The following is a 23,013-nucleotide window of genomic DNA, read 5'->3' as shown; positions in this document are numbered from 1 at the left end:
CTAAGCATTTGGAGTGGACAGGATTTTTTGCATTTTTATTTCTGTTGGGCATAGGCCCAACTCCCTCATTTTATATTATTTATTTTATCTTTTCTCTGCTCTCATCTTCTCTCTCCTCTCATATTTCTCCAACGGTAAGTACAGATCCCCCCCCAATCCCCCACCCCACCCACCCCATCCACCCCCCAACCAAGCCATCCTAAACGGTCACCGGCGATCGGCGACGACGACCCGGCCGGATATCTCACTCTCTCCTCTGTTCTCTCTCCTCTTTCTTTCTTTCCTTCTTCCTTTTTTGTTTTTTTTCTTTCTTTTCCTTTCTCTTCTACACTGCGATCGGAAACCCTCCACCAGTAGGTTTTCGGGCAGGTTCTGCACAGGTACTTGAGTTTTTCGGCAGTGAACAGTGATTCCAGCCGGTGAACAGTATTTCCGGCAGAGAACAATATTTCCGGCGGCAAACAGAGACTTCTCGGTGGTGAACAGGTTTTATTTACTTGGAGTCGGTACCTCCAATAGCCCATTTCATGTCTTTTAGCCGTATAAATTTTGCCTGCTCCGCCTAATTAAATACCTATTTCACTGCTTATAGACTATTGCTAACTTGTGCTTTATTATTGATCCTTCGTTTGTTTTAGATTAACCTTTCACTAGCGTATATTTGCTTTACTGGCTTTGGTGAGGGATGGTAGACTAGGGTCATGTTCTCGGTTGGGATCGGGGGCTAGGGTCGGGGGGGCTAAAGCGGGGTGGAGGGAGCTTCTAGGTTGAGAGTAGGGTCTTGGAATATTGGGACTTTATCGGAAAAGTCCATTGAGTTAGTTAAGATTCTTAAGAAGAGGAGGATTAATATAGCTTGCGTCCAAGAGACTAAATGGGTAGGACCTACAGCTAAGGATATGGACGGGTACAAGATTTGGTTCTCGGGCAAGTCGAGGTATAGGAATGGGGTAGGGATCTTAGTAGATAGTGAGCTTAGAGACCAGGTGGTAGAGGTTAGGAGGATCAATGACAGGATGATGGCGATTAAGTTAGTCATTGGAGGGTTCACCTTGAACATTATTAGTGCCTACGCGCCACAAGTGGGTTTGGACGAGGAGGTAAAAAGGTGCTTTTGGGAGGACTTGGATGAAGTGGTAGTAAGTATACCGCCTACTGAGAAGTTATTCATAGGAGGAGATTTCAATGGGCACATTGGGTCTGTTTCGAGGGGTTATGACGAGGTGCATGGAGGATTTGGCTTTGGGGACAGGAATGGTGGAGGAGTCTCACTCCTGATTTCGCAAAAGCTTTTTGGATTGGTGGTAGCCAACTCGAGTTTTCCGAAGAAGGAGGAGCACTTGGTAACCTTTCGTAGCTCGGTGGCCGCGACGCAATAGACTTTTTGCTTATTAGAAAAGATGATAAAGGCCTCTGTAAGGACTGCAAGGTCATACCGAGTGAGAATCTTACGACCCAACATAAGCTATTGGTGATGGATTTGGAGATAAGAAGGAAGAAGAAGAGGGTCGTGGATGACCGACCGAGGATTAAGTGGGGGAGTTTGACTCCGTCTAGTGCCCTAGTGATGGGAGAGAAGTTGATGGCTATGGGAGCGTGGGATAGTAGGGGGGATGCGAGCAGTATGTGGGATAGGACGGCCAGTTGCATTAGGGAAGCAGCTAGAGAGGTATTGGGGTCTCACGAGGTCGCCGTGGTGGGCACCGAGGGGATTGGTGGTGGAATGGAGAAGTCCAAAGGAAGGTAGAAGCAAAGAAGCATGCATATGTGAAGCTGGTAGATAGAAAGAATGATGAAGAGAAGAGGACGAACAGGAAAAAGTATAAGATGGCGAGAAAGGAGGCGAAGTTGGCAGCTTTCATGAACTCTTGAACGAAAGAAGGGACAGAGACATTGTGTTGGGAGACTTGGAGCACTCTGATAGGCGTCGCGACTTTGGATATTGTAGGAGTATAAAGGTCGAGGAGGTGAAGGGAGTTGTTCGTAGGATGCACATGGGAAGAGCGACCGGACCTGACGAGATTCCTGGGGAATTTTGGAAGAATGCTGGCAGGGTAGGCTTAGAGTGGCTGACTGGGTTGTTTAATGTCATTTTCAAGACAGCGAAGATGCCGGAAGAATGGAGGTGGAGTACAATGATTCCCGTGTACAAGAACAAGGGAGACATTCAAAGCTGCAACAACTATAGAGGTATCAAGCTGCTAAGTCACACTATGAAAGTGTGGGAAAGGGTGGTGGAAATGAGGGTGAGGAGAGGTGTGTCTATTTCGTAGAACCCGGATTCATGCCGGGCGCTCGACTACAGAAGCCATTCATATTGTAAGGAGATTGGTGGAGCAGTATAGGGAGCGGAAGAGGGACTTGCACATGGTATTCATTGACCTAGAAAAGGCCTACGACAAAGTGCCAAGAGAGGTCCTATGGAGATGCTTGGAGGCTAAAGGTGTACCTGTGGTGTACATTAGAGCGATAAAGGACATGTATGATGGAGCTAAGACCAGGGTAAGGACGGTAGGAGGAGACTCGACACTTCCCTGTTCTGATGGGGTTGCATCAGGGATCAGCTCTTAGCCCGTTTCTATTCGCCTTGGTGATGGATAAATTGACGCGACAAATACAAGGTGAGGTGCCTTGGTGTATGTTGTTCGCGGATGATATAGTCCTGATTGACGAGACTCGTAACGGAGTTAACGATAAGCTGGAGAGCTGGAGACAGACATTGGAGTCTAAAGGATTTAAATTGAGCAGACCAAGACGGGGGAATACTTGGAGTTCGGGTTCGGTGGTGTACCGCGCGAGGCCGACGAGTGAGGCGGGTACCTGTGCCATTCAAAAGAAAGGAAGTTTCAAGTATCTTGGGTCTATTATACAGGGAGATAGGGATATCGACGATGGAGATGGGGATATCGACGATGATGTTTCACATTGTATTAGTGCAGGGTGGATGAAATGGAGGCTTGCCTCCGGAGTGCTGTGTGATAAGAAAGTGCCACCAAAACTTAAAGGCAAGTTCTACAAAGTGGTGGTTAGACCGACTTTATTGTACGGAGCGGAGTGTTGGCCAGTCAAGAGATGTCACGTTCAGAAGATGAAAGTCGCGGAAATGCGAATGCTGCGGTGGATGTGTGGGCACACTGGGAGGAATAGAATTAGGAATGAAGATATCCAAGACAAGGTGGGAGTGGCATCGGTGGAGGACAAGATGTGTGTGTGTGTGTGAGATGGTGTTGTGGACATATGAAGAGGAGAGACACAGATGCTCCAAAGTGCGGAGGTGTGAGAGGTTGGCTATGGACGGTTTCGGGGAGAGGTAAAGGGAGGCCGAAGAAGTATTGGGAGAGGTGATTAGACAGATATGGTACGGCTTCAACTTACCGAGGACATGACCTTATATAGGGAGCTGTGGAGGACTCAGATTAGGATAGAAGGCTAGGTGGCTTATCCTTTCACCATAGGAGTTGTAGTTTTGCTCATTTGTTTATTGCCATTTGATTTCTGCATTTGACTGCTGCTTATATTTGTTGGGCCGTGTACTTTGTTTATCTTATTTATCTATAGTAGTTAATGCTCCTTTCTTTCCGATTGTTCTTCCATGACTTTCTCGCTTTTGTTTATTCCTTGTTTTCATATTGTTTTTGGTATGCTTGGCCCTATCTGACCTTTTGTCTTGTTTTCCTCTCTTTTTCTCTCTTGAGCCGAGGGTCTTTCTGAAACAGCCGCCCTACCTTTCAAGGTGGGGGTTAGGTCTGCGTACACTCTACCCTCCCCAGACCCCACATGGTGGGATTATACTAGGCTTGTTGTTGTATTTGATGAAATATGTTTATTGGAACCCTTTAAAAATTGTCATGAATTTAGAGTTGCCAAAAAACTATTTTTGAAGATATAAAAGTTGATTTTTGATGAATGATAACGTACATGAAATTGATTTTAGACCAAAACTGCCTTATGGATAAAAATGGACATTTCTCATGCAAATCGCGATTCTTGAAAAAATAACCTGACAAATTTATGGACATTGGGACAAATTGGGGCCGTACCTATAGACAATTTGGACAAAATGGACTTAGAATATGTTTTGGACTAAATTGAACTAAAGACTTAAAAAATAATGAAATATGGTTAAAGTATGGATAATAATAGTATGCCAAAAACGATTTTATAAAAACTAAAACCATTTCTTCTAAAAAACTCGGGTGGGCTTACTTAGTGTTCTACTTAGGTTAACGCCTTCGGGTTTTAACTTAAGCGTTCTATTCCGAAACCCAAAACGCCCAATTTTGGGCAAAACTTTACCACTTTCGTTTCTTGAAATATGACGTATCTTGTATGAATGACTAAACTCTTTTGTTGCAGGAATATAAACTAAAATAATTTTTTTCACTATAAACAATTCATATCTACAAAGGCATACTATTAGAACCCGTAGGTCAACCGTATTTTACGGATCTTTAATACCGGGGTGCCTAACACCTTCCTCGGGGGATCACCAGAACCCTTACCCATACTTTGGTTAGATTAGGTTTCATTTAAAATTTAGCCATTTTAAATAAACCCTTTTCGAATTGGTTTTTCATAATTTCCTAAAAATTAGGTGGCGACTCTAAAAAATAAAGTCCATTTAGAGCACCGTCACGTAGAGGTATATTTTTTCCTTTTTTCCGGTACGATTGACAACCGTACTTCTCCGGGACACTTTCCTGTTAAATGAGGCAAGTGCAAATACAAATCGGAAAAAATATCAAACCGCTACAATCACTTCAACACCCTAAAGGATAGAAATGCTAATATGATCCTGAAAATTAATCTGGAAAAAGCTTTTGACAGAATTGAGTGGTCTTTCATAAAAGGCACCCTCCATTTCTTCAACTTACCATCAGGACTTATCCACCTCATTCTCTCTTGTATTTCCAGTTCCACCATCTCTGTATTAGTTAATGGTGGAATGACCCCAACCTTCTTTCCATCTAGGGGCATTAGATAAGGAGATCCTCTCTCCCCTTATCTTTTTACCATGTGTATGGAGAGGCTATCCAGGAGCATCAACCATGAAGTTGACCTTCTCAATTGGTTTCCCATATCCACTTGTAGAAATGGACATAAACTGTCACATTTGTTCTTTGTTGATGACCTTAACTTGTTTGCCAACGCCAATACCAAGAATTGTAATACCATTATGAGAACCCTCTCAAGCTTTAGCATTAACTCTGCTAAATCCAAGGTCATTTTCTCTAAGAATTGTTGTCCTACTAACATTGAAGCCTACTCAAACCTTCTCTCTATCAGGGCTAGTGAACAATTTGGGAAATATCTAGGTTTTCCCATGATGCACAAGAGACCCTGTAATGCTGATTTCTACTTTATCCTAGATAACCTTAAAGCTAGACTAGCTGGCTGGAAAACTAAGTTTCTAACTATGACTGGCATAACTATCCTTGCTAAAGCTTGTTTAGGTAATATGCCCAATCATGTGATGCAGTATATTAAGCTTCTGTAACACCTCGTATCTTTAACCTAAGCTTTGATCATGATCCTAGACTTAGAAAATCAGATAAAGGATGTGAGAATTGGAATTTCCCTGTTCAGTTGTAAGATGGGGGTTTACGCCCATGAACAGTGACCGTATTTCAGTATACGGGCCGTAAATCAAATAGTAAACTGGTACCAAGGATTTCTGAGCATTCTGGAATGTGACATTTGGATGTTACATTGTTAAATACGGACCGTATTTCAAAATATGGCCCGTATTTCAAAACGTATTTGGAATTTGGGAAAACTTCCTTGATGAAAGTTGTAGATCTTTGAAATACCTTTCCAACGGTATATTATGGGGGTCAAACGGACATCTGTACAAAGAGTTATGGTCATTTTACTGAAAAGACGCAGTGCAGTCCATACGGAATACAGATCGTATTTCAAAATACGGCGTCTTTCAAAATACGGCCAGTACTTTGCTGGACGTAAAATGCAATTTTCCAGAACACTATATATTCGTCCATATCAGTTCAAATCACCTATTTTTCATTCCTTCAAGCCCTACAACGACCTCCTACCCTCTTCCATCATCAAGAACACCAAGGTAAGCCTACTCTAATTATTCCAAGTCAATTCTAATACATATCCTTGTAATAAACAAGAAATCATCATTCCTAAAACTATGGTTTTCAAGAAAACCCATCTCAAGGTTCAAGAATTCAAGATTTTGGAAATCCTCTTCAAAGCTCAAGTCTTTAATTCAAGTTTTGGAGCGACTAAGGTATGTAGAGTTACTATCTACATGTGAGAATATCATTGTTTCTTCCCCACGCCTCATAATCCATAAATTATGATTCTATACTAAAACTAGGGTTTCTATACCATGCTCATGATAACCCTAGGTCCATGTCCATGATTATATTATGTATGAATTGTTATAATTCCATCATTGAGTTCTTAATATTTCTTTATGATTATTGAGAATCCGTCCGTAATCCATGAAAACCCATATCTTGTGTTCCACGGGTGCTTGCATGTATGTTTTTAAATAAAAATGCTTATTTCATGAATATCCTACATGTCTACAAGTTTTCATGCAATTGTATTTTATAACTATGTTCATGCCATGACTCAAGATACATACATGCTAAATACAAGTTATTTCATGAAACCATGTTTACAAGTTATTTCGTGAAATCATGATTACAAGACAAGTACAAGTTAATTCACGAAAAATCATGGGCTTCTTAGCCAACTATATTATGTTCATGTTTTTAGGAGTTGCACGAATTACCGAGAATGCTCAGATAGCCTGAAACTACGTCGCCACCGTAGGACAAGGATCGCTCCGCCCAGTTAGGACGATACCTTAATTTTACATTGAATGGATCCATCAGGCACGTTACCACCTCATACCCTGGCAAGGTATGGGGGCTCTGCTGGTCCGGCGAGGTACCAGACTCCACGTACCCACGTGGTGATATCACATGGTCGGTTTATGAAATGCTCTCCCTACTTATCATGTTTTACGTATGTTATATATATATATATGTATCCATGCTCATGCTCATGTTCATGTCCAGGTTTTCAGTTTCAGTTCTTATCATGTTATTCCATGTCCTATGTTATTTCTTTCAGTTGCTTTACATACCAGTACATTCAATGTGCCGACGTCCCCTTTTTATTGCCCGGGCTCGCATTTCACGACGCAGTACGGATTCTGGGACGACGCCTCTGCTCAGTAGGATCTGCACGTACCAGCTTATTGGTGAGCCCCATCTCATTCGGGGTTTAGACATTGTCATTCTTTAATTAGTTTTGCATCTAAAGGTATGCTGGGGGCCTTGTCCCAGTAAGTATGTTTTCCATCAGGATTCACGATTAGAGGTTTCATAGACTAGTCAGCTTAGTGATGTTAGACATGCAAGGTGTTTAGTCATCTTTGGCTCAACTCATGTTATTTCCGCATTTGTGATTTAAATAAGTATTTCATTAAATTATTAGGACATCTCATGTTTTATAAAAGCTCATCACGTTCATGCTATATTTTCGCTCATGTATGCCTCATGATGATTCAGCAAGCCATGTGGTTCGCTCGGTCACATGCAGTAAGGCACCGAGTGCCGTGTTTCGCCCAGGCCATGGTTCGGGGCGTGACAGCTTCCGTCTAAGATTACCCCACAAATCAATAGGATACAAAGAAACTTTATTTGGGGAACCACTGCTGGAAAAAAAATGCACCTGGTAGGTTAGCATATTGTTACCAAACCTAAGAAGAAGGGGGGATTAGTCATTCAGAAAACTGAGGTAAAAATTAAAGCCTCCCTAACCAGCCTCACTTGGAGATTGCTCCAAAAGCCTGACTCTCTGTGGGCCTCAGTTCTAATAGTAGACCCAACCCTAGTAGACATCACTCTAGGACCTGGCATCTCTAGGACCTGGCATAATGTTCTTGAAGGCTATAATAATTGTAGAGAAGCTACTCAATAAGTTGTCAATAAAGGAACTACTATCAACTTCTGGTGTGATAGATGGATCCCTCATAGCCAAAGCATTAGAGAATTACTAATAGGGCCCTTAAACTGGAAGGAAGACTCCCTCAAAGTTAGTGATCTGAAACAAAATGGTGTTTGGCTTTTTGACAACCTATCCTTTGTGCTCCCAGATTCTGTAAAGAGTCTTATTATCAACTCCTACCATAACGCTGATAATACTAGAGAGGACTATAACTATTGGAAACTATCTCCAAATGGTCAATTTACCACAAGCTCTGCCTACTCCCTTCTAGATTTTAGGCTTCCAACTCTTCAGACTGATCACATTATGAACTTCAACTAGATTTGGAAACTAAAAACTCCTAACAAGATAAAGTTCTTCCTGTGGCTTCTAAATCATAACAGACTCCCCCACTGGCTCTTTCCTACACTTCATTGGTATAAATGTGAATCCAGCCGTATCTTATGGGCACCATACTGAAGAGTCCAACGATATTTTCTTTGAGTGTAGTATCAGTAAGCAATTTCTAGGCTAGCATCATCCAGCAAGCCAACTCACCTACTCCTCTTTTAACAATTTCCAGAGTTGGATCATTAGCTGGAACAAACTGAGAAAAGAAAAGTTTGATGGCGCCATTCAATGGATTAGCTTAATGCCTTTTTGTGTTTAGGGAATTTGGCTTAATAGAAACAAAAGTCTTTTCAATGGTAAGCATGAAATCTCTTCCTTTAGTAATATAAGAAAGACAGAGTCCATTGAATACAGGAAGTCACCAAAACTACTCAACCACCCCAAATCTTAGAACTATCATATCCATTAAATGGGAACCCCCCGGATCAAAACTCTTATAAATTAAACACTGATGGGTCTTGTTTTGGAAACCCAGGGCAAGGGGGAATATAAGTTGTTTTGGAAACCCAGGGCAAGGGGGAATATAAGGCGTTATCAGAGACAGTAGGGGGAATTGGGTTATAGGCTATATGAAAGATCTTCCCTATACTACTAACAATCTTGCTAAATTAACAACCATTGTACAGGGATTAAAAATTTCTTTGGAGAATAGACCCATACCTCTTGAGGTTAACACTGACTCAACAGAGGTAATAAAAATGATTAAGGAAGGACACCTACCTTATAACTCTATCATTTATGAATGCAGGTGCTTGATGGCAGAGCTAGGGCATCCAGTTCTCATGCATAGCTATCGTGAACAAAACAAAGTCGCAGATCTTTTGGCGAAAGAAGGTGGGAAGCGACAGCTTTTTTAGAAGGGCGCAAATCTGTCGGTTCCCCCTAGTTTTGTTATTAGTGTATTTTTGGCAGATATGTTGGGCACTACTTATGAAAGGAACATTTTGCTATGTAATGCCCAAATGGGTGGCAATCCCGAACAACTGAATGGTGCTAATGCCATAAACTCAAATGTAGTCTTGTGAATATTTAATATATTAGTAATATCTGGTTCACCAAAAAAAAAAACCGCGCAGCAAAAGTACATTGAAGTGTCAGACAATGTGAATATGAGATTTTTAATCTATATATTCATCCACCAAAATAACAACACACAAGTTCTATATTATACGCATATTAATGTATAATATACATAAGATATTCATATGTTATACATAACAGTGTATAATTATTGTATACTTGACTAGCAAATATAACTATTTTTGGCCAACCTACAAATTATTCAACTTTTCTTTAAATGTATGTAGAGGATTTTTTTGGTTGAGGACAAATATCATTAGTAAAAACAAGACACGATCGAAGATCATCCATTGTCCCATTCACTGTCAAATGACTTTTCCGTTAAATATTTAGAAGTTCTAACACAATTCCAGATCTGTCTTCCATTTTGCTGTCTCTAACACAATTCCAGATTTGTCTTCCATTTTGCTGTCTCTCACAACGAAAATAGAGAATTGTCCCTTAACTAGGACCAAATACGTCTTCTTTAAGACATACCTAATCCTTGATGATGTAAAAATACTAAGCAACAGAGTTTAACATCTCATTTGAGTTACATTAATAGTGACAACAGACTTGTTATTTACTTTTTCGAACTTGACTAAACACCAATTATAAAAGAGAAAGACAAGGAGATAATTTTGATGGGTATTTTTTTTTTTTTTTTTTAATTCAAGCCGGATCCACATCAGGTTATACTAGGTAAATACTCCACACGGAGTGTTTACACCAAACTAATGTAACTTACGATAGTTAAATAATTTAGTGGAGCGAATATTGGTTAAATGATGTTATTGTATATTCATACACATGGTATACATTCATTGGTTTGGTGCAAACACCCGATGCGGATAAATTTTTGTCGACTATATTAACCTGTAGGAGCTGGCGCGCTCGGAATTTAACATTAACCCTTACCTGATATATTAATAACTGAAAAGTAAAGACTCCGAAGAGGAGACATGAAACCTTATCTCCTTAATTTTGTAAATTGGACATGTCCAATTCATGTATACTTTTAAGTTCACACATTAAGAAACCGTATTAGCTACAGCAACTTATATGTTCACTCTCTAATTTTTCTTATTAAAAGGACAGAATCTTTTAAAAGGTACACGTAAAATCTAATTAATTTTTTTGTTTTTAATAAATATTATTTTAAATAATACTAAGTGTATTGATTGATGAAAAGACGAAAAATGTTAGCCCTTACAATTTGGTTTTACATATATTTCCTCAAAAAAGTTTTGGGAATTGCAACTGAATGAAAATAAGGATGAATTGCCAGAAAATCAGGGGCAGAAGTAGCCTTTCGCTGTGGGTTCATCTGAATTCATAACTTTTCACGAAATATGGATACTTATGTAATAAAAATATTCAATGAATTTTAACATTACAATGAATTCAATGTGAAAAATTATAAAAAGCTGAACCCATTAATTTTAAATTCTGAATAAACCTTTGCAGAAAGTATGATTAATATATACCAATAAATAATCGATGACACAAAAACTTCCATCAACATATAGATTGTGTTTATGCCTAAAAGAATTGCGCATGATTCATGTATGCATAGCATGATTCATAACCTCCACCACTGCAATTTCATTAGGGGGCATGGGGCACGAAGAAGTATTCTAGAAAGATGAGAGAATAATTGTTGTTTTATATCACCTAACTAGTGAATTCACCCGTGCTTCGCGCGATTAAATTAGAACATATACTAATGTTAGAATTTTATAAAAGAAACAATATTTATTAATCAAACATCTTTCATGATTGTACCATTTTTTTAATTCATAGTTCTTTAGATAATTTATACTACATCTTCTGACTGAAAGAATATGTGAGACATCAAAATCTTTCTTTTATACATAATTTTGTATATTTCGTCTTATATATAACTATTAATAACCATACAAATTAAAACATTCAATTCAAATTTGAGTTGTATATTGAGAAATAGAATTTAATTTTACCGACATAATATGTTAAAATAAACCAAACCTTCTAGCTAGCATGCAAAAAAATGGTGATGAATAAATAATTAGCTAATTTTTTTAGACAATTCTTTTTCAATGTTCCCGGTCTTCGATAGTTTATTAATCTCCTATCAAAATGATAAAAAATAAATATAGAAAAAGAGTTAGTTACCCAGCTAAAACAATTTTTACAAAGAGGAGATCAAGCCAAGAAAAAGTAGAAAAAGCAAATAATTAAATAATTAGTATAAATAAAATTAAGCCATCTAACTTATCCCAATTATAAGAAAATTAGATACTTACATTGGGTGAAAGAGAGATTATCAAATGATTCTTTTTTTTTAAAGTCAAATTTAAAGAATACTAATTTTAAACTACTTAGAGAAAACAAATAGAAAAGTATTACCAAAAAAGACATTCATGTCAAGTGGTTAATGCCTTTGTCCTTCTCCTCAAATCTTCCCATAATCATCTTTTAGTCTTATTTTCATCAATCCACCATTTGGTCTTCTCCTTAATTCCTGCAAGAAATAATACATCACAAAAAGTGATGCACTACCAATGAAAATTGTAAGAAAAAAATTAAAAACATATATTTTATGTTCTTTGTTTAGGAGTTAGAATCAATATAGGATACCAAAAACTAATTTACTGGATGAAAATCTTAGAAATTAAGATCATACACGATATATTTGTTAGTAAATACTATATAGTGCACAGTCAAAAATGCACGAAGGCACAATACATGGAGAATAACATACCCAATAAAAAGAAAAGATCATAGGGCCAACAATAGAGTATCAATAAGCAGATGAATGAACTTGCCTCTGTAGTTTTCGATGATTAAGCATGCATGGAGGGAAAACGGCTTAAGAAATTTACAACAAAATTACCAAAACAACGTGAAAAATCAAACAATAAGGTAGAAAAATTAAGGAAGATACAGAATTTAAGATCAAGGAAATAAAGTATTCCACGAAGAAAGTATAAAAAAAAAAAAAGTTCAAATTGAGAAAGCAAAAAGATAAATGGGAGAGAAAGCAAAAACATAAATGGGTAAATGATTATGGCATAAACAGAAAACGCTATATGCAAAAATGATGTCTGAATATATCCTTAGCCTGTATTTATAGTTAATGGTGTTTGGAATATGTACAGATTACATAGAAGAGGGGAAGTAAACCACTCATTTACTAATTATTTAAAGCACTAATAGTTAATGTACATACCTGCATAGTGGAGGGTAAATAAAGACCCCATTTACAGGTTATTTAAGGACCCATTTATAAGTTAAATAGAGTGCCTTTAAAATCTAATTTCAAAGTAACGTTTCAGTATGAGAGAAGTATACAAAACTACCATTGAGATGCAACAGTTAAGAAATGAGAATTAGGATTTACTGCATGTACGTGGGTAAACCTTGCAAAGGAATATTTAATGTATGTTTTTTTTAAATCCAATTAGTTAGTAAATTACTATGTAGATAAATGAAAAGAAATGCAAAAAATTGAGAAAAAAGATAAATAGAAATGGTGGTCATAGCAGTGCATCTCACATCAATGGTTTACGTATTGGCTGCCTTTATATTATATATAGATTCGTTGTTGAAGAAACCATTTAAATAGAAATTATTTTTATACTAAAGGAGAGTTATTTACTTATTAAAAGGAGACAACTTTTTAGAAAGGACACTTCAAATCAAATTGGTTGCATTCTTCTTAATAAATATTATTATCAAATAATTTTTTTAATCAAACAGTTAGACTAACTCTTCTTCGTAACAAGCCTTATACACCCGGACTCAACAAAACTTGGATATTTTAAAGCAAATGTTAACCAATATAGAGGATACATTAGAAGTAAAAATTAAAGGAACAGACGAGAGTAAAAAATGGAGAAAGGGATAAATCACCTATGGGATAACTTTTATGCCATTTATCCTACAAGATGTTATCATCTACACTATAGAGGCGAATTATGTAGAAATTGTGGAAATAGGTTAATTGGTCCTTTATAATTTGAATAGAAGAAAATGATCCTACCTCAAGCCTTACTCAAAATGATGGAACATCAAACAAGGTTCAAACTAGCTAGCAAAAGAAAGGACATATACACAATTAGAAGTAAAAATTGACCGCTTGCTTGCTATCAAGCTCATCCTGTAAGGATTTTCACATATTATAGATTGTGAACATAAACAATCTAGTAGAAATTCTAACAATATTTCAGGATCGTCGAACTTAATGATTTTCACATAAAGACATAGTAATAGTAATTCAATCAAGAAAATATACCCGAATAAGTCATATGTTGTTCATGAATCTTGACTTGAATTGAGTGGAAGTCTTTCTTTCTTGTTCTTCTTCATAAAATATTTCTCTCTCTTTCCTTTACTATACAGAACAATTCTGATGGAGAACTTGTTCAAGTTTGGCAGAGAGAGGACCCTTATACGTCAGAGGTTTTGGAGAGGTTATCTACACGTTCCATCAGCGTGTAGAAGTTGGGAGGAAGTGGGAAGTTTTATAACCGGTTAATAACTTCTCCACATCTAATAGGATTTAACTTAATTATTTATTAAACCAAAAATTAATATAATATAATACACGTGGGCTATTCTTACATTCTCCCACTTAGCGCACGTGATATTATTCACATAATGGTTTAATAAACACTTCAATCATTATGTGCACAAGCAATGTTAAATCCTTCTTTCATTAGAACATCAATCGTTGTTATTGAATAAGTCAACAAATATGAGTCATGGCAGTCATACTTCCCTTTATTCGATATAGTCCCTTCCATGTACTACAATATTAGTCTATTACTCAACACAACCTTTAGAAATACAATGGGTCCAACAATTATGCTTAGAATATCTTTATCTAAGCAAAACCTGTCATCAACATTCTCAACATAACGTATACAAGGGAAAACAGGTAATAATAGAAACATATAAATGAGCTCAAAGTGTCGCATAAACATAATGAATTCTTTACATAAAGTCAATCATTGCCATCAATAATGCCCATGCTTACAACAGGTTCAACAAATGTTTTGGGCTGTAATCCTTTCGTCAAAGGATCGGCAATCATAAGTTTTGTGCTACTATGTTCAATTGACACTTTATGTTTCTTGACATCTTCTTTAACTACAAAGTAGTCTAATTTAATATGTTTAGCCAAAATAAGTCGACCGCTTGTGTTTATTTTTTTGAATAGAAGCTGAGAACTACTACACAATAAACTTTGAAAACAGCATGGCATTAATGTCGACTAATCCATAAATAAGTCTTTTCACCAATTCAAGTCCGAACTATGGCCTCAAAGCATGCCAAAATTTAGCTTTCAAAATATTGCTCCTAAAGAAGTTCACTTTACGCGGGCGCATAATTCTCTACTCAATTAGGTTGTTTGCTCCGATTGTTTTTAGTATTTTTAGAGTCACCACCCAATTTATTTGATGAAAACTAGGAAAATCAGGTTTAAAAGGGTTTATCAAGCAAGAAAAAAAATCCTTTTTGGACCAGAGTTCGAGCTAAGGGTTTTGGTGATCCTAGGGAAGGTTTTAAGCACTCTAATATTAAGGATCCGTAGAATACGGTTAACCTACGAGCTTCAATGTGTAATTAACTTATTTATTTGCTTAAGAGTGTTTACTTTTTCGTAAAACGTCATTCTTCTATCATAAATTCAAAATTCTAAAATGTCCCCTTGGAAAAGGGGGTTTTTGGTTTGAAAATCGCAAAAGATGTTCAACTCACTTTGTTTTGTTGGACCAAGACACACTTGGGATTTCTCCTAAGTAAAGTCACTACTATTTTGGTCCTAATGATATGAGTTTGGTTCATATAGGTTTTAATATGTATAAGAAAGTATGGAGTATATCTCCCATTTTTTATAGGATAAGTATATAATAAAGTTTACTAAATCTATTTTATTCCACTGAAGCTCAATTGGGTCAAACCATATCCATACCAAATCCATCCTACTGTCAAATCTGTCCAAGTATATTTCCTTTTGTTTTTATCCCTTTAAGTTAGGCTTTTGGCCAAAAATACTTACTTTTTCTTTTCTGAAAATTTTCTTAAGTCCAAACAGATTTAAAAATGGATCCAACTTACTTGAAAAATTCTAAATGTTTATTTTTTAATTACCGATCTCAGTTCCGCAAATAAGTCTTGTGTCCAAGTCATTTTTGAGGTCCAATTTCAGTCTAATTTAATGCCGAGGCCCAAAGGGCAAAACAGTTGCATATTTCGACCAAAAAACAGTCCATTAGCGAGCTTAAGGCCCAAAACCAATTTAATCATTGCTATTTCATTTACAGATTTCTTACAAGGGGCGGGAGGCCCAAAAATGCTACTTAGTTCTAATTTTTTTTAGAAATTACTTAGAGCATTAACTACCGATTTTCATGCATAAATTAGGATTAGTCCAAGTTTAAAAATCATTTGGGCGACTTCCTAATAATACTAAAGTTCTCCTAAGTTCTAACATTCACAAGGATTTCAATATTATACAGGTATCTTTTTTACAAATACATACTGTTGACACCTAATTTTGGCTCGACGTGCTTAAAATTAACGTTTCGAGTGGTCTTGATTCCTTAAAGAGCACGAAATAGCTTTTTACACATTTTTACATTTTTCGACAATTTATTGATGATTATTCTTATTTTACGAATTTTATCAATTTATTGTCATTTTCAAAAATCATTATTTTTGCACATGTACAGCGTAATATTACCATTTTTTGTGCAGTTAATAATTGTTTCTTAATTTTATAGCACGTATATTTTGATATTTTATACATACATTATTATTTATACATATATTAGTTAACTATATTTTAGTAAAGTCCGTCAGTACACAAAAAAACTGAAGCAATTAATTTTCAACGCGGAGCAAGAATTCGATCAAGTCAAGGTCTCGTCGCCTTTATAAAAGTTGACATTTGAGGTGCTGGGTTGGGTTGGGTTCTTCATCCATTGGTTAATACATCTTTGCACATTAATTAAAAGAGGTAAAGGGAATAAGGGGGTGCATTCTTTTATTTTTTGGATGATAGAAGGGGCTATTTTATGGAGGGGCTTTTTATTCCACACACAAATAATTTTTCAGATCTCATTCTCTCTTAGCCATCACAATTTCACAACAGCCCAAAAGTCTTCATCTTCTCCATTGGTCTCCTCTCTATAGCCGACCCAAGCCATTAGAAAAGGCGGAGAAGGAAACGAACTTCACTTCCAACCCAACCACAACTTCATCTCCACAACACCAACCCACACCCGTCGTCTTCTTTGCTGCTCCGGCAAGGAGCTTCACCGGAGCAGCCAGCAACCAAACACCACCACAACGCCACCCATGAACCAAACAACCCCTTGGTCTTCTTCACCGGAGCAGCGAGCAACCACGCCACCACTGGTCACGCCCCTTCGCTCCTTCACCAACCATTCATGTGATACTTTGCGGATCAATTTTGGTTTTCTCTATAGCTGATGCTACTGTTTTGATTCCTTACTGTTGGTTTGACGTCTTGGTCTGTTTTTTTTTTTTTTTTTTTTTTTACATTACATTAACTAATAAATATTGGTTTCTATACCCGGAAAATACTAACTCTGGAGGCCAATGATACTGTGCTTAATCTTTCTTGGCTGACTCACTACTAACTCACTGCTCGGGACTGTTGTTAACACTTTTACCCTTTTTATCATACTATTTAAACTAATTTGGGAAAATACTACAAAAGATGGGTTTTTATTTTAAGTTTATTTATCATTTCTTTAACTGTTATTTATTCTCTTACTAACATTTTTATCAAGTGCTTATACAGGTACAGGGAAATATATCTCGAAGACGATACTCAGAGGGAACCTGAATCACTGTTTGTATTTACTTTCTGCGTTTTTTATAACTGCACAAAACATAAACTTTTAGTATAGTGGAAACTTTATTTTTAGAATGATGGGCTGATATATTTATTTACTTGTCGCCTTGTCTGTTTAACTTAACATTTTCCATTCGCTTTAGGCAAAACTTAGGCCATCAATACTTTCATAAATATATTAAATTGACTTCGTATAAATGCTTCGTTAATTAAATTCACACTTTTGGCATTTAGGTAAAAAATACTAGTCCATCGTTTATATTATATTATTTATACATTTTAATACAACGTACAGTTTATGTTGTTTCATGTACACTAGTACATATTTTAGTTAAGTTAAATCCACATTTTGACGCTAGGTAAATATTAAGTCGTTCATTTACAAATCTTTTATTCTTTAAAGGTATTACACATTTTCACTCATTTTTTATCCACAATTCCTTATATTTATTTTTACCGATACTTTTTACAATTCTTTTGTTCCTTATTCTTTGATAGGATATTCATTAAACAAATACTCTTTTACGAAACGGTAGAAACAAGTCAAATCGACTTCACTTTTTTCTAAATTTTTTTGTTTTATAAGATCTCTACACCAACAAAAATTCTTAAAGACTTTTTACATTCTTTATGCATTGATATATCTAGTTATACGATTTTTTATACATTTTTTATTTTGATAAACACTCTTTTATATTTGAAATACATTCTTTATATGTTTAATATACATAGACACACATTCTTTATATATTTGATATACCTATTTTACATATTCTCATATTTTTTATAGTTATATACATTCTTTACACTAACAGATATACACCCTTTATACCAACTGATACACTTTTATACTTACGAGGTACATTCTCTTTACACTCCTTTGTATATTTCTATCGATATACATTATTTATAAAATAGTTTATACTTGATATACATACATATTTATTCACTGCATATACTTAGCATATTATCACCTTGTGTAGCTTTTTCATAAAATCACAACATTTTGAAAACAGGTAATAATAATGATAAACAAATAGATAATCCTCATCTAGTGTTCAGTTAAACCAAGTTTAAGGATTGTCTTCGGACAGGCTCTGAGAGATGCTTAATACCTTCCCCTTGGGATAAATAAAACTCTTATCTAGAATCTCATATGTTTCGTGGACTAAAAATGGAGTAGACACACAAATACATATAGGCTTCCTGATTTCTCTTAAAAATTAGGTAGCGACTCTAACTCTTTCATATCAGTTAGAAGAACCGGGAAGTTGCAAATTATCTTGGACCCCTTCAAAATAGGGCGCAACACATACACATATATGAATGAAATAAAAAGGAAAGGTTAGGCTGGTGGGCCTACCTAAGCTCACCAGTTGCCTATTTTCACCCATAGGTGGGCCTTCAATGCAAATATTAGCTTCCCTTTCATCGAATTTGATTAGGTAATAAGGGTTGTGCCTCTGGTCCAACAGGTTTAAATGAGAGAAGACGACCCAAATGACCACAATATTTTTTTACATGCAACACAAAGAGGGAAAAGGAAAATATTGGTTAGAGGGCATCTAGAACTTAACTGCTTACTTACATAGACTAATTATACACGCACACTAATTATTTAAATAAAAATGCAAGAACAACACACATATGTTAAGGCAATGATCATATCAGCCAAGTTATAAGCATGAGGAAAAGGATCAGAGAACAGACAAGCCCAAATATAAAATAACAAGCAAACATGGCCCAACTAAAAGCTAATCATAACGTGGAAGGTAGGCCCCAACAGAAAGAAATAGACAAACAAAGACCAGGCCCACGCCAAGACTATTACAGAGCACAAAACAGCAATCCTGAATCCCCATAGGTGATATACCATATGTATATACTAAATATACAAGTTCCTATATACCAAACTGTATATACCTGGTATATTTAGGTATATCCTCTGCATTTAGCCTTAGAGGATCCCATGGTATGCGAATTCCACATAGGGGAAACCTCATCAACTTTAAACTTTTCAGGTAAAACAAATAATCACACTCAAATAAGTGCCCACTGACTCACAAAGGAAAAGAGAAAGATGCAGTATCACATAAGAAAACAGTCACGGGCATAAGTATTTGACAGGGTTTTTAAACTCTTCTAGCACGTAGACATGTATATCAAATGATCCTACTCTTAATTACAGCTATATATGATCAGCAGAAGAAAAAGAAAAAAACAAGCATGTTTTTTCATAAGAGACAAACAAATACCAACATTTCTTAAGTTCAAACTTTACTTCTGAAGGAAGAATATGCATTGCCAATTCATGTGATGCTTATGAGACAAACATGTAAAATGCAAAAAAGAGAAACAAGCTCAAATGCAGGGAAGCAGAGGAGTATCAATATGCAGCTAGACATTTTAGCCTCAAGCAGTCAACATAGAAACTTAAGATACCTATACTAGGCTTAACACATTACCTTAGGACTCCTATACATGTAATACTTCTTACAATTAACTAACATAGGGACATGGATTGAGTTCACTAGTTAACATGCAGAGATCTATATTACATAGCACGGAAGTTAAATATTTGATTTAACTAAAGATGATATGTAGGATTCAAGACAACCAGGCAAGAAGCTCAATTCAAGTCAGTCCACAGGGACCAAAATGTTCTCTTATGTGAACCAATCATAAGGCAAATGACAGAATTTCACTTACTTAAAGTTAACAAACCATTTAATCCTCCTATATGTGTGCTACAGGTGCATTTATCCCCTTTTTAGAGTAAGAATAGTTACTTAATGAACCTAAACTCATACCAGTTGCAATATGACAGCCTTCTGACCATGTTTAAACAGTACATACATGCATTCAAGGACACTATACATTCACAAGTTGATTGAGGTTGCATTCAGGCTTTGTGGGATCTTATTTAAACTCCTCTAAGCCATTTGATTCTTATCCTTCTCTATCATGTTGGAGACTGAATGAACCAAGTAACTTATACTAATTTCAGACTTACCATTTTTAATTTATAAATTAGCATAGGGACCTTAGTGATATCCTGTTAAGCTAAAGTAGACAAACCTTGTTACTCTAAGTTAATACTCATGCCATTTTAATCAACTGGTATTATACTTAGGTGTGGACTCCTGTCTAGGGGTTCAATCAATTAGACACAATTTGACAGGATAATGCACACAAGTAAGTTTTGACACATGTTTTAGATGGGATGAGCTTAAGCTAAGCTAATTGCAACAGATGAAACTCTAAAAAGGCACATTAACAATAACCCAAATAGATAAACAAAGGGGCTGAATAGATATTCACACAGAACCCAAACTGAACCACTTAAGATGTCACCAGCAACATGATTTGATCAATAAGGGTAACGCTAATCCCATTTAGTTTAAATAGGTTTCAATAATAAGTGAAAGTATGGATTACATTAAACTACTACTAACTAAGTACTAAACAGAGACACTCTAAACATGCTGAACTATTAACAAGCAATCAGCCTATAATGTAATTAACAAATATGTTGAATTACACTAAAACATAACTACTAATCAACTAGAAACAACCATAACATCTTAATCATACTTAGACTATTAGAAACATAAATAAGCATACATAACTACATTAGGTTATTATAAGATTTTTAAAACTAGAATGGCAACCAAATATACTCTAAGCATGCTTAAAACTACTAATAGCAGCTAATTAAACTAAACAGCAAACTTAAAGCACGGCAAGAAACAACAAATAAGACCCAAAAATGACTAAAAGGAAGGAAATTTACCTTTTGTGACTGCAGCCATTGTTGAGATTGAACTTGGAAGATCCTTTCTTCCTCAACACCAAATACTCAGCCACAAACAATAAGAAATTATTAAAACTTTTAAAATTTAACTAAATCGAATAAGTAAAGGTCTCAAATAATAGAAACCCTAGGTAATTCGATTTTTGAGTATTTTTCTGATATTTCAGTATGCTTTTTTTTTTTTTCAACAATGCAAATTGAGGTTCTATTAATAGATCCCCAAAATCTCAAAACCCTAATGTCAAACCGATGTGGGACTTCACAATTCTCAGAATTGCTTGCCCTCAAAACCCATTCAACGGTTGAGATCGAAAACAAATAAACAACAAAGGGCCAGATTTGATCTAAACGAACTCAATACGAATGGTTCTTTATGAACCAATGAGATTTGAAGATTTCAAACGAATAGCAACAAGACCAATTAAGATTTTCAGTCTAGGACCGTTTGTAATGCAGAAAAAGCATGAAAAGAGGATGGTAATACCTTGTTTAGGTCGGGTCTTGGTGGTTTTGGTTGAGAAATGGCAGAGCAATAAATGCTCTTGCCATTCTCAGCCTACAAAGATCGTATCATCAACGCAGACCCACGAGGTTTCCATTCCAGCAACATGACGAGGAGAGAGAAAAAGAGGAATGAAGGTGGCTAGGGTTTGCCTTTCATTCCTCAACGTTTTGAACAAATGAGACCTTTAGGGTCTGTTTGTTCTGTATTTGTGCGTATAAATGAAGTGTGGGCCGGGTCAGTCCTTATTGGATCAGGCCTAGCTGAATTAAAAAGAATAAGGGGAGTCACACACATACACACACACACACACACACATATAGGGCTGTTCGCGATTTTGGTTAAAACCAAAACCAAACCGAATAAAAAAATCGACATTTGGTTTGGTTTGGTTTTAAATTTTAAAAACCTCTAATATTTGGTTTGGTTATGGTTCTATTAAAAAATAACTGAATAAATAACCGAACCAAATTGATAAATTATATACATAAATTTTATAATTATTTATATGTATAATATTAGTTTTTCATAAATAATTATAAATATTTTATACTTTTTAATCATTAATTTGATTTTTTTCTCTACTTATTTCACATGATTGTTTAAGGCCCGTGTTTTTAAGAATATGTCTAAGCCCATGTCTTTAAGCCTTTTAACTCTTTAAGTGTTAAGTGTAATCTTACTAACAGAAGCTCACGTTAGAATCTAATGTCTTTGACTTAAATTTTTAGCCTTTCTTTGTCAACCATTTGATTTTAGGTTGTTTCTTCTTTTTTTCCGAATTTATACCTTTTTTTTTCTTGTCTGAATGGTCCTAAACTTCTAATATTTTTCATATGAAAAGGACAGAGGTTGTAGATTTGGAGGTTCCTATAGAAGATACTTCAGTAACATCAGCATTTGCTGCAACTCAAGCACATGGTAATGCCCTAATACTTCTTCCGTGGGTAATCCTCCTAAAAAGCAGAAAAGAACAATTCCTTGTAGTCGAGACCCTAGCCTTGGGGATAATGATAGAAAAACATCTGAAGTTTGGGATCATTGCACAAAGCTTTTTTAATAAAATGGGAGAATTGAGGGCAAAATGCAAGTACTGCCCCAAAGTTTGGGATCATTACACAGAGTTTTTTTATTTCAAATATTTTCATTTTAATTTTAGGTAGTCTTTATGTTTCATTAATATGCATGTTTGTAACAACAACTAAAAGCTCCTATGCTCTACTTTATTTTCAGGTATGTGTTTTAAGATGACAAAAATGGTGCAGCCAATACTAAGTTAGTTTTTAGCTCTATATGTAATAGTTTAGCAAATTTAAAAAATTTTGAGTACTACACTATCACTAATAATAAAATGTTTCTATGATGTATGTTCCACCTTAAACTATA

At 35.8% G+C, this 23,013-nt stretch overlaps 1 long non-coding RNA gene across 2 annotated transcripts; it reads right to left on the bottom strand.

Moving 5' to 3' along the window:
• Window positions 1-11,654: 11,654 nt before the first annotated feature.
• On the bottom strand, window positions 11,655-21,274 carry LOC132053489 (uncharacterized). Of its 2 annotated transcripts, none has more exons than XR_009414127.1 (2): window positions 18,675-21,274; window positions 11,655-11,978 (listed from the first exon to the last, which is right to left on the bottom strand). It is a non-coding gene; the product is annotated as an uncharacterized LOC132053489 (long non-coding RNA). The 2 variants fall into 2 exon arrangements; XR_009414128.1 differs by having other exon boundaries at window positions 18,685-21,274.
• Between the last annotated feature and the right edge of the window lie 1,739 nt (window positions 21,275-23,013).

The sequence above is a fragment of the Lycium ferocissimum genome, chromosome 4 (assembly GCF_029784015.1).
Source record: "Lycium ferocissimum isolate CSIRO_LF1 chromosome 4, AGI_CSIRO_Lferr_CH_V1, whole genome shotgun sequence".
Lineage (NCBI taxonomy): Eukaryota > Viridiplantae > Streptophyta > Magnoliopsida > Solanales > Solanaceae > Lycium > Lycium ferocissimum.
This window is presented reverse-complemented; position numbering and strand designations above follow the sequence as displayed.